General features: G+C 45.3%; 1 protein-coding gene across 2 annotated transcripts in view; it reads left to right on the top strand.

Moving 5' to 3' along the window:
* The first annotated feature begins 4,735 nt into the window (after positions 1 to 4,735).
* The window catches only part of LOC128688832 (zinc finger protein 84-like), a 119,072-nt gene continuing 110,785 nt past the window's right edge, over positions 4,736 to 13,022 (top strand). Inside the window, exons 1-2 of one of the 2 annotated variants that reach the window (XR_008407081.2) lie at positions 4,736 to 4,920; positions 6,521 to 6,779. The gene's annotated coding sequence lies outside the window, so the exon portion shown is untranslated. Of the gene's footprint in view, positions 4,921 to 6,520; positions 6,780 to 13,022 lie in introns of those variants that run through there. The other variant, XM_070085565.1, reaches the window with a different exon arrangement.

Raw genomic sequence — 13,022 nt, 5'->3', positions numbered from 1 at the left:
TTCCAGCGGGATACCAGATCCTGAGAAAAGACAGAAGGAACAGGGGGGGGTGGAGGAGTGGCATTGTTGATCAAACACCGATGAAATTTTGATGAGCTGGAGAGAGGAGACAGCGGAGAAGAAAGTGATTACAAAGCGGGAACACTTCACTATGGTGGTCCCAAGGTGATAATTGCAGTGATGTATAACCCACCACAGAACAGCAGGAGGCCAAGGCAAGAGTATGACGAGAGCAATAGAGCGATGGTTGACACACTGGCTGCAGTGGCCAGAAGAGCTCATGCATGCAGGGCAAAGCTACTGATCATGGGTGACTTTAACCACAAGGAGATCGACTGGGAGAACTTGGAGCCACATGGGGGCCAATATACATGGAGGGCTAAGATGATGGAGGTGGTATTGGAAAACTTCATGTACCAACACGTAAGGAACACTACAAGAGAGAGAGGAGAGGATGAACCAGCAAGACTGGACTTAGTATTCACCTTGAGTAGTGCAGATATTGAGGACATCACATGTGAAAGACCCCTTGGGGCCAGCGATCATGTGGTTTTGAGCTTCGAATACACAGTAGAGCTACAAGTGGAGGGGGAAGCAGGAAGGCCAGGACAAATGAAACCAAACTACAGGAAAGGGGACTACACAGGAATGAGGAACTTCCTGAATGAGGTTCAGTGGGACAGAGAACTGGCAGGGAAGCCAGTTAATGAGATGATGGAATATGTAGCAACAATGTGCAAGGAGGCTGAGGAGAGGTTTATACCCAAGGGTAACAGGAATAATGAAAAAGCCAGGATGAGCCAATGGTTCACCCAAAGATGCAAGGAGGCAAAAACCAAGTGTGCTAGGGAATGGAAGAAATATAGAAGCAAAGGACCCAGGAGAATAAGGAGAGCAGTCGTAGAGCCAGAAACGAATATGCACAGATAAGAAGGGAGGCCCACCGTCAATATGAAAACGACATAGCAGCAAAAGCCAAATCTGACCCAAAGCTGTTATACAGCCACACCAGGAAGAAAACAACCGTCAAGGACCAGGTAATCAGGCTAAGGAAGAAAGGAGGAGAGACAACAAGAAATGACCGTGAAGTATGTGAGGAACTCAACAAGAGATTCAAAGAAGTGTTCACAGAGGAGACAGAAGGGGCTCCAGAAAGACGGAGAGGTGGGGTACACCACCATGTGCTGGACACAGTACACACAACCGAGGAAGAAGTGAAGAGGCTTCTGAGTGAGCTAGATACCTCAAAGGCAATGGGGCCAGATAACATCTCTCCATGTGTCCTGAGAGAGGGAGCAGAGGCGCTATGTGTACCCCTAACAACAATATTCAATACATCTATCGAAACAGGGAGATTGCCTTAGGCATGGAAGACAGCAAATGTGGTCCCAATCTTTAAAAAAGGAGACAGACATGAAGCACTAAACTACAGACCAGTGTCAGTGACATGTATAGCATGCAAAATCATGGAAAAGATTGTCAGGAGAAGAATGGTGGAACATCTAGAAAGGAATGATCTCATCACCAGCAGACAACATGGTTTCAGAGACGGGAAATCCTGTGTCACAAACCTACTGGAGTTCTATGACATGGTGACAGCAGTAAGACAAGAGAGAGAGGGGTGGGTGGATTGCATTTTCTTGGACTGCAAGAAGGCGTTTGACACAGTACCACACAAGAGATTAGTGCAAAAACTGGAGGACCAAGCAGGGATAACAGGGAAAGCACTGCAATGGATCAGGGAATACTTGTCAGGAAGACAGCAGCGAGTAATGGTACGTGGCGAGGTGTCAGAGTGGGCACCTATGACCAGCGGGGTCCCACAGGGGTCAGTCCTAGGACCAGTGCTGTTTCTGGTATTTGTGAACGACATGACGGAAGGAATAAACTCTGAGGTGTCCCTGTTTGCAGATGACGTGAAGTTGATGAGAAGAGTTCAGTCGATCAAAGACCAGGCAGAACTACAAAGGGATCTGGATAGGCTGCAGACCTGGTCCAGCAACTGCCTCCTGGAGTTCAATCCCACCAAGTGCAAAGTCATGAGGATTGGGGAAGGGCAAAGAAGACCGCAGACGGAGTACAGTCTAGGGGGCCAGAGACTACAAACATCACTCAAGGAAAAAGATCTTGGGGTGAGTATAACACCAGGCACATCTCCTGAAGCGCACATCAACCAAATAACTGGTGCAGCATATGAGCGCCTGGCAAACCTCAGAACAGCATTCCGACATCTTAATAAGGAATCGTTCAGGACCCTGTACACCGTGTACGTTAGGCCCATATTGGAGTATGCGGCACCAGTTTGGAACCCACACCTAGCCAAGCATGTAAAGAAACTAGAGAAAGTGCAAAGGTTTGCAACAAGACTGGTCCCAGAGTTAAGAGGTATGTCCTATGAGGAGAGGTTAAGGGAAATCAACCTGACGACACTGGAGGACAGGAGAGATAGGGGGGACATGATAACGACTTACAAAATACTGAGAGGAATTGACAAGGTGGACAAAGACAGGATGTTCCAGAGACTGGACACAGCAACACGGGGACACAGTTGGAAGCTGAAGATACAGATGAATCAAAGGGATGCTAGGAAGTATTTCTTCAGCCACAGAGTAGTCAGGAAGTGGAATAGTTTGGGAAGCGATGTAGTGGAGGCAGGATCCATACATAGCTTTAAGCAGAGGTACGATAAAGCTCATGGTTCAGGGAGAGTGACCTAGTAGCGACCAGTGAAGAGGCGGGGCCAGGAGCTTGGACTCGACCCCTGCAACCTCAACTAGGTGAGTACAACTAAGTGAGTACACACACACAGGAGCTTGGACTCGACCCCTGCAATCTCAACTAGGTGAGTGCACACACACACACACACACACACACACACAGGAGCTAAGACTCGCCAGGAGCTAAGACTCGACCCCTGCAACCACAAATAGGTGAGTACAAATAGGTGAGTACACACACACACACAAACACACACACACACACACACACACACACACACACACACACACACACACACACACACACACACACACACACACACACACACACACACACACACACCCATGCACATATGTGGTAATGCTTTATTTACAGCTAGCAAAGTCAGGGTATTTCTCCAGAATGGTCTGTAATGTACCACTGTGGATAAAATACTTAGCCATATCTTGAACACTTCTGAGTGAGTTGTTTCTAAATTCATTAATTTTATCGCACTCCAGTACATAATGACGTAGGGTGTGACAATAGTCCATCTGGCAAAGTTTACATTTCGTTTGGTCTACATCTGGTGGTGGTGATTTAACCTGCCAAAGATACTTGTAACCCAGCCGGAGCCGGGCAGTAGTGACATCCAAGAGTCTGCTTATCTTGTTGGATGCACCATAGACATGTGGCTCCTCCTGCATGATAGAATGATGATAGATGGACTCACTGGTGTCAATCTCCCTGAGCCTTAAGTCCATAAAATTCAGTTGAAGTTCTTTTCGTATTATTGTTCTCAAACTACTACCTGACAAGCCAAGATTGTAATCTACTCCCTCCTTGAAAGCATACAGCTTAGCCAATTTATCAATTCTATCATGCATCTGAAGACCAATGTGAGATGGAATCCACAGCATGTGCACTCTGACTCCACTGTCCACAATCCTACCATACCTGTGTCTGGCTTCTGACACAAGCATGCCACAATTTATGCTTAATGAGTTGAGAGCATTTATGGATGACAGAGAATCAGTTACAATTAAACTGTCAATCTTTGATACATAGATGCATTTCAGTGCAAGGAGTATGGCAAACAGTTCTGTCTGAAGGGTAGAGGCCCAATTATTGATGCGTGCTCCAATTTCTTTAAGAGAGCCATCACTCTGTACGACAACAGCAGCACTACCAGCTGCACCAGTGGATAGGTGAACAGAACCATCAGCGTAAATAATTTGCGAGAGTGTGTGCTGTGTGACTAAGTTATCAATACAGCTTAAGGCATCATGTTTGGCTTCAAGGCGAAGTTTTGGTTGTGATTTAAGAAGTAGTTTGGGGGGAAATGGAGGAATGGTAGTTTGGAATAGGGTAATATCCCATGGAGCGGAGAAGTGCCGCTGTTGCCTTACTTGACATAGATCATGTATCTGATTCATGCGGAGGTCGGTTCCAGTTTTTTCGATCCATCTAGAGGAGTGTTCACCAGTGTTGAGGAAAGTTTGGGGGGCTTCTGTGCAGGGGTTTGAATGAGCTTGCCTGAGCATATTAACCCCAATTAGGATATTTCTTTCAGTAACACGATCTCTGATGCTTGGAATATCAAGTTCTTTTTGCATATTTAAAATTTTGGCAGTACGAGGGCATCCTAAAATGATCCTCATTGCTTCGTTCTGCAGTTTTTCCAGCCCTCCAAGCTTCCAGTCAGACACAAGAGCAAGTAGTGGCGCATATGCAAGTGGCCCGGTGGCCTGGTGGCTAAAGCTCCCGCTTCACACACGGAGGGCCCGGGTTCGATTCCCGGCGGGTGGAAACATTTCGACACGTTTCCTTACACCTGTTGTCCTGTTCACCTAGCAGCAAATAGGTACCTGGGTGTTAGTCGACTGGTGTGGGTCGCATCCTGGGGGACAAGATTAAGGACCCCAATGGAAATAAGTTAGACAGTCCTCGATGACGCACTGACTTTCTTGGGTTATCCTGGGTGGCTAACCCTCCGGGGTTAAAAATCCGAACGAAATCTTATCTTATCTTATCTTATCATCGTGTGTGTCTGCCAGACTGGTGAGAGTGGTGGCTGTGGTGGCCCTTCAAGCATCAACAACATTGTCAGGCTGGACACCATCATCCTGGCAGTTATTTTACTGGTTTATTGCGGGTTTTTGTGTCATTTTTGGTGGGAGGAGATGGAGACGTCGCCCAAAAATGAGTGTGGAGAAGCCAGAGGTATTTTGTAGACATATTTGAGGTGTATTAGTGGAGATAATAGTGTGAGAAGTGACGGGTGTTGCAGGTGTTTATCTCCACACTTGTTCTCTCATGTATTGAAGATGTTTTATCACTTGTCATAGATGAGTGGCCCATACGGGTTTACCGCGGCTTTGTAGGTGATGATAATAATGATTGTTTATGGCAGGATAATGATGATTTATATAACATAACATTGTTGTGTCTGCTGACACTGTCAGCAGTTTAGTGACACTATCAGCAGTTTAGCGACACTATCAGCAGTTTAGTGACACTGTCAGCAGTTTAGTGACACTGTCAGCAGTTTAGTGACACTGTCAGCAGTTTAGTGACACTGTCAGCAGTTTAGTGACACTGTCAGCAGTTTAGTGACACTGTCAGCAGTTTAGTGACACTATCAGCAGTTTAGTGACACTGTCAGCAGTTTAGTGACACTGTCAGCAGTTTAGTGACACTGGCAGCAGTTTAGTCACACTGTCAGCAGTTTAGCAATACTGTCAGCAGTTTATTGACACTGTCAGCAGTTTAGTGACACTGTCAGCAGTTTAGCGACACTATCAGCAGTTTAATGACACTGTCAGCAGTTTAGTGACACTGTCAGCAGTTTAGTGACACTGTCAGCAGTTTAGTGACACTGTCAGCAGTTTAGTGACACTGTCAGCAGTACAGTGACACTGTCAGCAGTTTAGTGACACTATTACCTGGAGTTTACCTGGAGAGAGTTCCGGGGGTCAACGCCCCCGCGGCCCGGTCTGTGACCAGGCCTCCTGGTGGATCAGAGCCTGATCAACCAGGCTGTTGCTGCTGGCTGCACGCAAACCAACGTACGAGCCACAGCCCGGCTGATCAGGAACTGACTTTAGGTGCTTGTCCAGTGCCAGCTTGAAGACTGCCAGGGGTCTGTTGGTAATCCCCCTTATGTGTGCTGGGAGGCAGTTGAACAGTCTTGGGCCCTTGACACTTATTGTATGGTCTCTTAACGTGCTAGTGACACCCCTGCTTTTCATTGGGGGGATGATGCATCGTCTGCCAAGTCTTTTGCTTTCGTAGTGAGTGATTTTCGTGTGCAAGTTCGGTACTAGTCCCTCTAGGATTTTCCAGGTGTATATAATCATGTATCTCTCCCTCCTGCGTTCCAGGGAATACAGGTTTAGGAACCTCAAGCGCTCCCAGTAATTGAGGTGTTTTATCTCCGTTATGCGCGCCGTGAAAGTTCTCTGTACATTTTCTAGGTCGGCAATTTCACCTGCCTTGAAAGGTGCTGTTAGTGTGCAGCAATATTCCAGCCTAGATAGAACAAGTGACCTGAAGAGTGTCATCATGGGCTTGGCCTCCCTAGTTTTGAAGGTTCTCATTATCCATCCTGTCATTTTTCTAGCAGATGCGATTGATACAATGTTATGGTCCTTGAAGGTGAGATCCTCCGACATGATCACTCCCAGGTCTTTGACGTTGGTGTTTTGCTCTATTTTGTGGCCAGAATTTGTTTCGTACTCTGATGAAGATTTAATTTCCTCATGTTTACCATATCTGAGTAATTGAAATTTCTCATCGTTGAACTTCATATTGTTTTCTGCAGCCCACTGAAAGATTTGGTTGATGTCCGCCTGGAGCCTTGCAGTGTCTGCAATGGAAGACACTGTCATGCAGATTTGGGTGTCATCTGCAAAGGAAGACACGGTGCTGTGGCTGACATCCTTGTCTATGTCGGATATGAAGATGAGGAACAAGATGGGAGCGAGTACTGTGCCTTGTGGAACAGAGCTTTTCACCGTAGCTGCCTCGGACTTTACTCTGTTGACTACTACTCTCTGTGTTCTGTTAGTGAGGAAATTATAGATCCATCGACCGACTTTTCCTGTTATTCCTTTAGCACGCATTTTGTGCGCTATTATGCCATGGTCACACTTGTCGAAGGCTTTTGCAAAGTCTGTATATATTACATCTGCATTCTTTTTGTCTTCTAGTGCATTTAGGACCTTGTCGTAGTGATCCAATAGTTGAGACAGACAGGAGCGACCTGTTCTAAACCCATGTTGCCCCGGTTTGTGTAACTGATGGGTTTCTAGATGGGTGGTGATCTTGCTTCTTAGGACCCTTTCAAAGATTTTTATGATATGGGATGTTAGTGCTATTGGTCTGTAGTTCTTTGCTGTTGCTTTACTGCCCCCTTTGTGGAGTGGGGCTATGTCTGTTGTTTTTAGTAACTGTGGGACGACCCCCATGTCCATGCTCCCTCTCCATAGGATGGAAAAGGCTCGTGATAGGGGCTTCTTGCAGTTCTTGATGAACACAGAGTTCCATGAGTCTGGCCCTGGGGCAGAGTGCATGGGCATGTCATTTATCGCCTGTTCGAAGTCATTTGGCGTCAGGATAACATCGGATAGGCTTGTGTTAATCAAATTTTGTGGCTCTCTCATAAAAAATTCATTTTGATCTTCGACTCTCAGTCTGGTTAGCAGCTTGCTAAAAACTGAGTCATACTGGGACTTGAGTAGCTCACTCATTTCCTTGCTGTCATCTGTGTAGGACCCATCTTGTTTAAGTAGGGGCCCAATACTGCACGTTGTTCTCGATTTTGATTTGGCATAGGAGAAGAAATACTTTGGGTTTCTTTCGATTTCATTTATGGCTTTTAGTTCTTCCCGCGATTCCTGACTCCTAAAGGATTCTTTTAGCTTAAGTTCGATGCTTGCTATTTCTCTGACCAGTGTCTCCCTACGCATTTCAGATATATTGACCTCTTTTAGCCGCTCTGTTATTCTTTTCCGTCGCCTGTAAAGGGAGCGCCTGTCTCTTTCTATTTTACATCTACTCCTCCTTTTTCTTAGAGGAATAAGCCTTGTGCAAACATCGAGTGCCACCGAGTTAATCTGTTCTAGGCATAAGTTGGGGTCTGTGTTGCTTAGTATATCTTCCCAGCTTATATCGGTTAGGAATTGGTTTACTTGGTCCCACTTTGTTTTTGTTATTGAAGTTGAATTTGGTGAATGCTCCCTCGTGACTAGTCTCATTATGTCGGTCTGGGGCTCCATGCATACATGTCTGAACCTCAATTATGTTGTGATCTGAGTATATTGTTTTTGATATGGTGACATTTCTTATCAGATCATCATTGTTAGTGAAGATGAGGTCTAGTGTATTCTCCAGTCTAGTAGGCTCTATTATTTGCTGGTTTAAATTGAATTTTGTGCAGAGATTTAAAAGCTCGTGTGAGTGTGAGTTTTCATCAGAGCTGCCTCCTGGTGTTATTACTGCAACAATATTATTTGCTATATTCCTCCATTTTAGGTGCCTTAAGTTGAAATCCCCCAGGAGCAAGATGTTGGGTGCAGGAGCTGGAAGATTTTCCAGACAGTGGTCAACTTTTAACAGCTGTTCCTGGAATTGCTGGGATGTTGCATCCGGAGGCTTGTAGATTACCACAATGACTAGGTTTTGGTTCTCGACCTTTACTGCTAAAACTTCCACTACATCATTTGAGGCATTATGCAGTTCTGTGCAAACAAGTGACTCTGCAATGTACAGGCCAACCCCCCCCCTTTTGCCTGTTCACTCTGTCACATCTGTATAGGTTGTAACCTGGGATCCATATTTCATTGTCCAAGTGATCCTTTATGTGGGTCTCAGTGAAAGCCGCGAACATTGCCTTTGCCTCTGCAAGCAGTCCACGGATGAAAGGTATTTTGTTGTTTGTTGGTGGCTTTAGATCTAACCCTGTATATTTGCAAAGAAGAATGTTATCGGACTGGTGGTATTGTTGGTACTGGGGGGGGCATTTTTTTTCCGGCATTAGTATCTGTATCTGTTGGTTTGGAGTGGAGGCCATCGACTGTGGTTCCACTCCAGGAATGACTGGATTTGGTGTACGATTTCTGCCATTTCCTGCCAGTTTTTTTTCCTTCCTGGCACTAAAAAACCTCTCCCTCTTGAGTGGCTGTGGCTACCCAGGTTTTCCCATGGCCTGGATGTTTTGTATCTTTTTGTCCCCTTTAGATGGTATGCCTGGCAATTTAAGTTATAGCACAGTCTTTCCTGTACTGAAGAGGTACACAGTTCAGGGTGAAAAAGCTTACAGGAAGGGAGTTTGCATTTTCCTGTTGTCATATGGGCATGGCATTTTCTAGGGTGGTCATAGTTGCACGTCCCATCTGTTTTTCCAGGTTTCCCATGCCAGCAGATACCAAGTGCATAGTATGTGCACAGGCTTGGTTTCCATTTGCCTTGGGTTTCTGTGACTATTCCCTGTTGGTGCATGTATCCCTGTCTTACTTCTATCCTCCCTAGCACCAACAATGGAGCTCCCACCAGTTGTTTTTGGTAATATATATCAGCAGTTTAGTGACACTGTCAGCAGTTTAGTGACACTGTCAGCAGTTTAGTGACACTATCAGCAGTTTAGTGACACTGTCAGCAGTTTAGTGACACTGTCAGCAATTTAGTGACACTGTCAGCAGTTTAGTGACACTGTCAGCAGTTTAGTGACACTGTCAGCAGTTTAGTGACACTATCAGCAGTTTAGTGACACTATCAGCAGTTTAGTGACACTGTCAGCAGTTTAGTGACACTGTCAGCAGTTTAGTGACACTGTCAGCAGTTTAGTGACACTGTCAGCAGTTTAGTGACACTGTCAGCAGTTTAGTGACACTCTGCAAGTAGCAGGACTCGATGTTGCCGTCAGATGAGCATCCAGTGCTTATATCTCGGTAAGTACTGGTCCTAAAATTTTTTTTTTGTCTCATAACACAGAAAATTGCACTGTGAACGTAGTGAACGTAGATATATGTGGATTTGGTGGCCTAGTGGCTAACGCTCTTCCTTCACACGGCGAGGGCCTGGGTTCAATTCCCAGCCAGAGTAGAAACATTGGGTGTGTTTCTTTACACCTGTTGTCTATGTTCTCCATCAGCAAAATGGGTACCTGGGTGTTAGTCGACTGGTGTGGGTCGCATCCTGGGACACTGACCTAATTTGCTCGAAATGCTGAGCATAACAAGGGACTTTCTTTGTAGTAGTAAGTCAATGATGTCAGCTAGGACTGTATACCATGCACATGTACTTGTGGTAAATAAAGATATTATTATTATTATTATTACCTTTACCTTACCATTGTATACCTTTGAAGAATTTTGAGAGTATATCTACTCTCTGAGCCCGGCCATGGGCCAGGCATGTCTGGTGCTTGCCTGGTCAACCAGGCTGTTGCTGCTGGAGGCCCGCTGCCCCACATATCCATCACAGCCTGGTTGATCTGGCACCTGGTGAAGATACTTGTCTAGTTTCCTCTTGAAGGCTTCAACACTTGTTCCAGCAGTGTTTCTGATATCTTTTGGTAAGATGTTGAAAAGTCTGGGACCCCGGATGTTGATACAGTGTTCCCTTATTGTCCCCACTGCACCCCTGCTCCTCACTGGGTTTATTTTACACTTCCTCCCATATCTCTCACTCCAGTATGTTGTTATGGCAGTGTGCAGATTTGGGACCAATCCCTCAAGTACCTTCCAGGTATATATTATCATGTACCTCTTTTTTCCTCCGCTCCAATGAGTACATGTTCAAGATTTGCAGGCGTTCCCAGTAATTTAGGTGCTTTACTGGCTCAATGTGAGCTGTAAACGATCTCTGTATTTGTTCCAGCTCCGATATTTCTCCTGCCCTGAACGGGGCCGTCAACACTGAGCAATATTCTAAGTGAGGGAGCACTAGCGATTTGAAGAGTGTCACCATTGGCATTATTTCCCTTGTTTTGAAAGTTCTCAATACCCACCCAGTCATCTTCCTGGCTGTCGTGATCTTTGTCTTATTATTATTATTATTACAGTAGGGCCCCACTTATATGTCGGGTTAGGTTCCAGGCTGTTGCCGGAAAGCAGACATCGCCGAAAGGCAGAACGCCATTTTTTCCATTTATAAATGCATATAACTGCCAGACAACAAGTTTACACTAAATTATATTAAGTTAGTAATAGAACTAGGCATTAAAAACACACAAAGTAAAATACATTCACAGTACATTCATTACATATCTTAAAGTATTTGTAATCTTAATGTAGGGAGAGAGGTGAGTAGTACTTATTTGTAGGAAGTCAGGTGCAGGTAGCCCAGGTGTAGGTAGCCCTGGCTCCCCGTCTCATACTTAATACAGTGGACCCCCGCATACCGCACGCATCGCATACCGTACAATCCGCATACCGCTCGCTTTTTTTCACAAAAATTTTGCCTCGCATACTGCCCAAAAACCCGCTCACCGCTCTTCGTCTGAGACGCGTCCAATGTGCGGCCTGAGCCACGCTCACATGTTCCGCCTGTGGCATTGTTTACCAGCCAGCCTCCGCGGTAACATCCAAGCATACAATCGGAACATTTCGTATTATTACAGTGTTTTTGGTGATTTTTTCTGGAAAATAAGTGACCATGGGCCCCAAGAAAGCTTCTAGTGCCAACCCTACAGCAATAAGGGTGAGAATTACTATAGAGATGAAGAAAAAGATCATTGATAAGTATGAAAGTGGAGTGCGTGTCTCCGAGCTGGCCAGGTTGTATAATAAACCCCAATCAACCATCGCTACTATTGGTGGTACAGCTGCTGCTGCTGTTGTACCACCGTCAGCTGCTGCTGCACTGTCAGCTGCTGCTGCTGTTGTACCACCGTCAGCTGCTGCTGCTGCTGTAGTACCGTCTGCTGCTGCTGTAGCATCGTCTGCTGCTGTTGTAGCATCGTCTGCTGCTGCTGTAGCATCGTCTGCTGCTGCTGTAGCATCGTCTGCTGCTGCTGTAGCATCGTCTGCTGCTGCTGTAGCATCGTCTGTTGCTGCTGTAGCATCGTCTGTTGCTGCTGTAGCATCGTCTGCTGCTGCTGCTGTAGCATCGTCTGTTGCTGCTGTAGCATCGTCTGTTGCTGCTGTACCACCGTCAGCTGCTGCTGCTGCTGTAGCACCATTGTTGGTGTGGCTTATTGAGAATACCAAGAAACAATTAACCCCAGAGGGTTAGCCACCCAGGATAACCCAAAAAAGTGTCATCGAAGACTGTCTAACTTATTTCCATTGGGGTCCTTAATCTTGTCTCCCAGGATGCAACCCACACCAGTCGACTAACACCCAGGTGAACAGGGAAAAATGCCTGGAACTAGTGCTCATATTGGTGAATTTAAAGCCAGCAAAGGTTGGTTTGAGAGATTTAAGAATCGTACTGGCATACACAGTGTGATAAGGCCTGTTCTGGAAGAAAATGCCAAACAGGACCTACAGTACTCAGGAGGAAAAGGCACTCCCAGGACACAGTGTCTCATCAGTCATTGCTGCATCTTCAATAAAGGTAAGTGTCATTTATTCTTCATTTAGTAGAGTAGTACATGCACAATATATATTGTGCATGTACTACTCTACTATTGTGCATGTATCCTTCTCTTTGTGTGTAGGAAAATGTATATTTCATGTGGTAAAATTTTTTTTTTCATACTTTTGGGTGTCTTGCACGGATTAATTTGATTTCCATTATTTCTTATGGGGAAAATTCATTCGCATACCGAACATTTCGCATAACAATCAGCCCTCTTGCACGGATTAAAGTCGCTATGCGGGGGTCCACTGTATACGATATTTAAAGCATCCCAGAGAGTTAAAATACACATACAGTACACTCATTATTTACCGTAAAATATGTGTAGTCTTATTACAGGAAGAGGTGAGTAGTATTTATATGTAGGAAGTCAGTGTAGGCAGCCGGTAGGTGTAGCCCACCTGGGCTACACCTACCGGCTACCTACACTGTGGCCCAGAGCCATATTATTAGCATCGACATACCTTGTTCACTTAATTTAATTATTTCTAAGAACTTCTTTTAGATGCCATCATAAACAAAGGGAAAAGTAATGAATAATTCATGGCGAAAATTGTAAACAAAAGTGGAGTGGGGAGTGTCTGGGCCAAAAGCAGATTCATGCATGTTTCCTCTGATGGCTGAGCAGAGAAAACGTAATGTTGTCCCTCCACCCGGCTACCACACAGGTCCACAAGTATTATTATCAGAGCACATATAAAATATGCAATAAATGCCAGACAATAAGTTTACACTAACTT

The sequence above is a fragment of the Cherax quadricarinatus genome, chromosome 16, assembly GCF_038502225.1.
Source record: "Cherax quadricarinatus isolate ZL_2023a chromosome 16, ASM3850222v1, whole genome shotgun sequence".
Classification (NCBI taxonomy): Eukaryota; Metazoa; Arthropoda; class Malacostraca; order Decapoda; family Parastacidae; genus Cherax; species Cherax quadricarinatus.
This window is presented reverse-complemented; position numbering and strand designations above follow the sequence as displayed.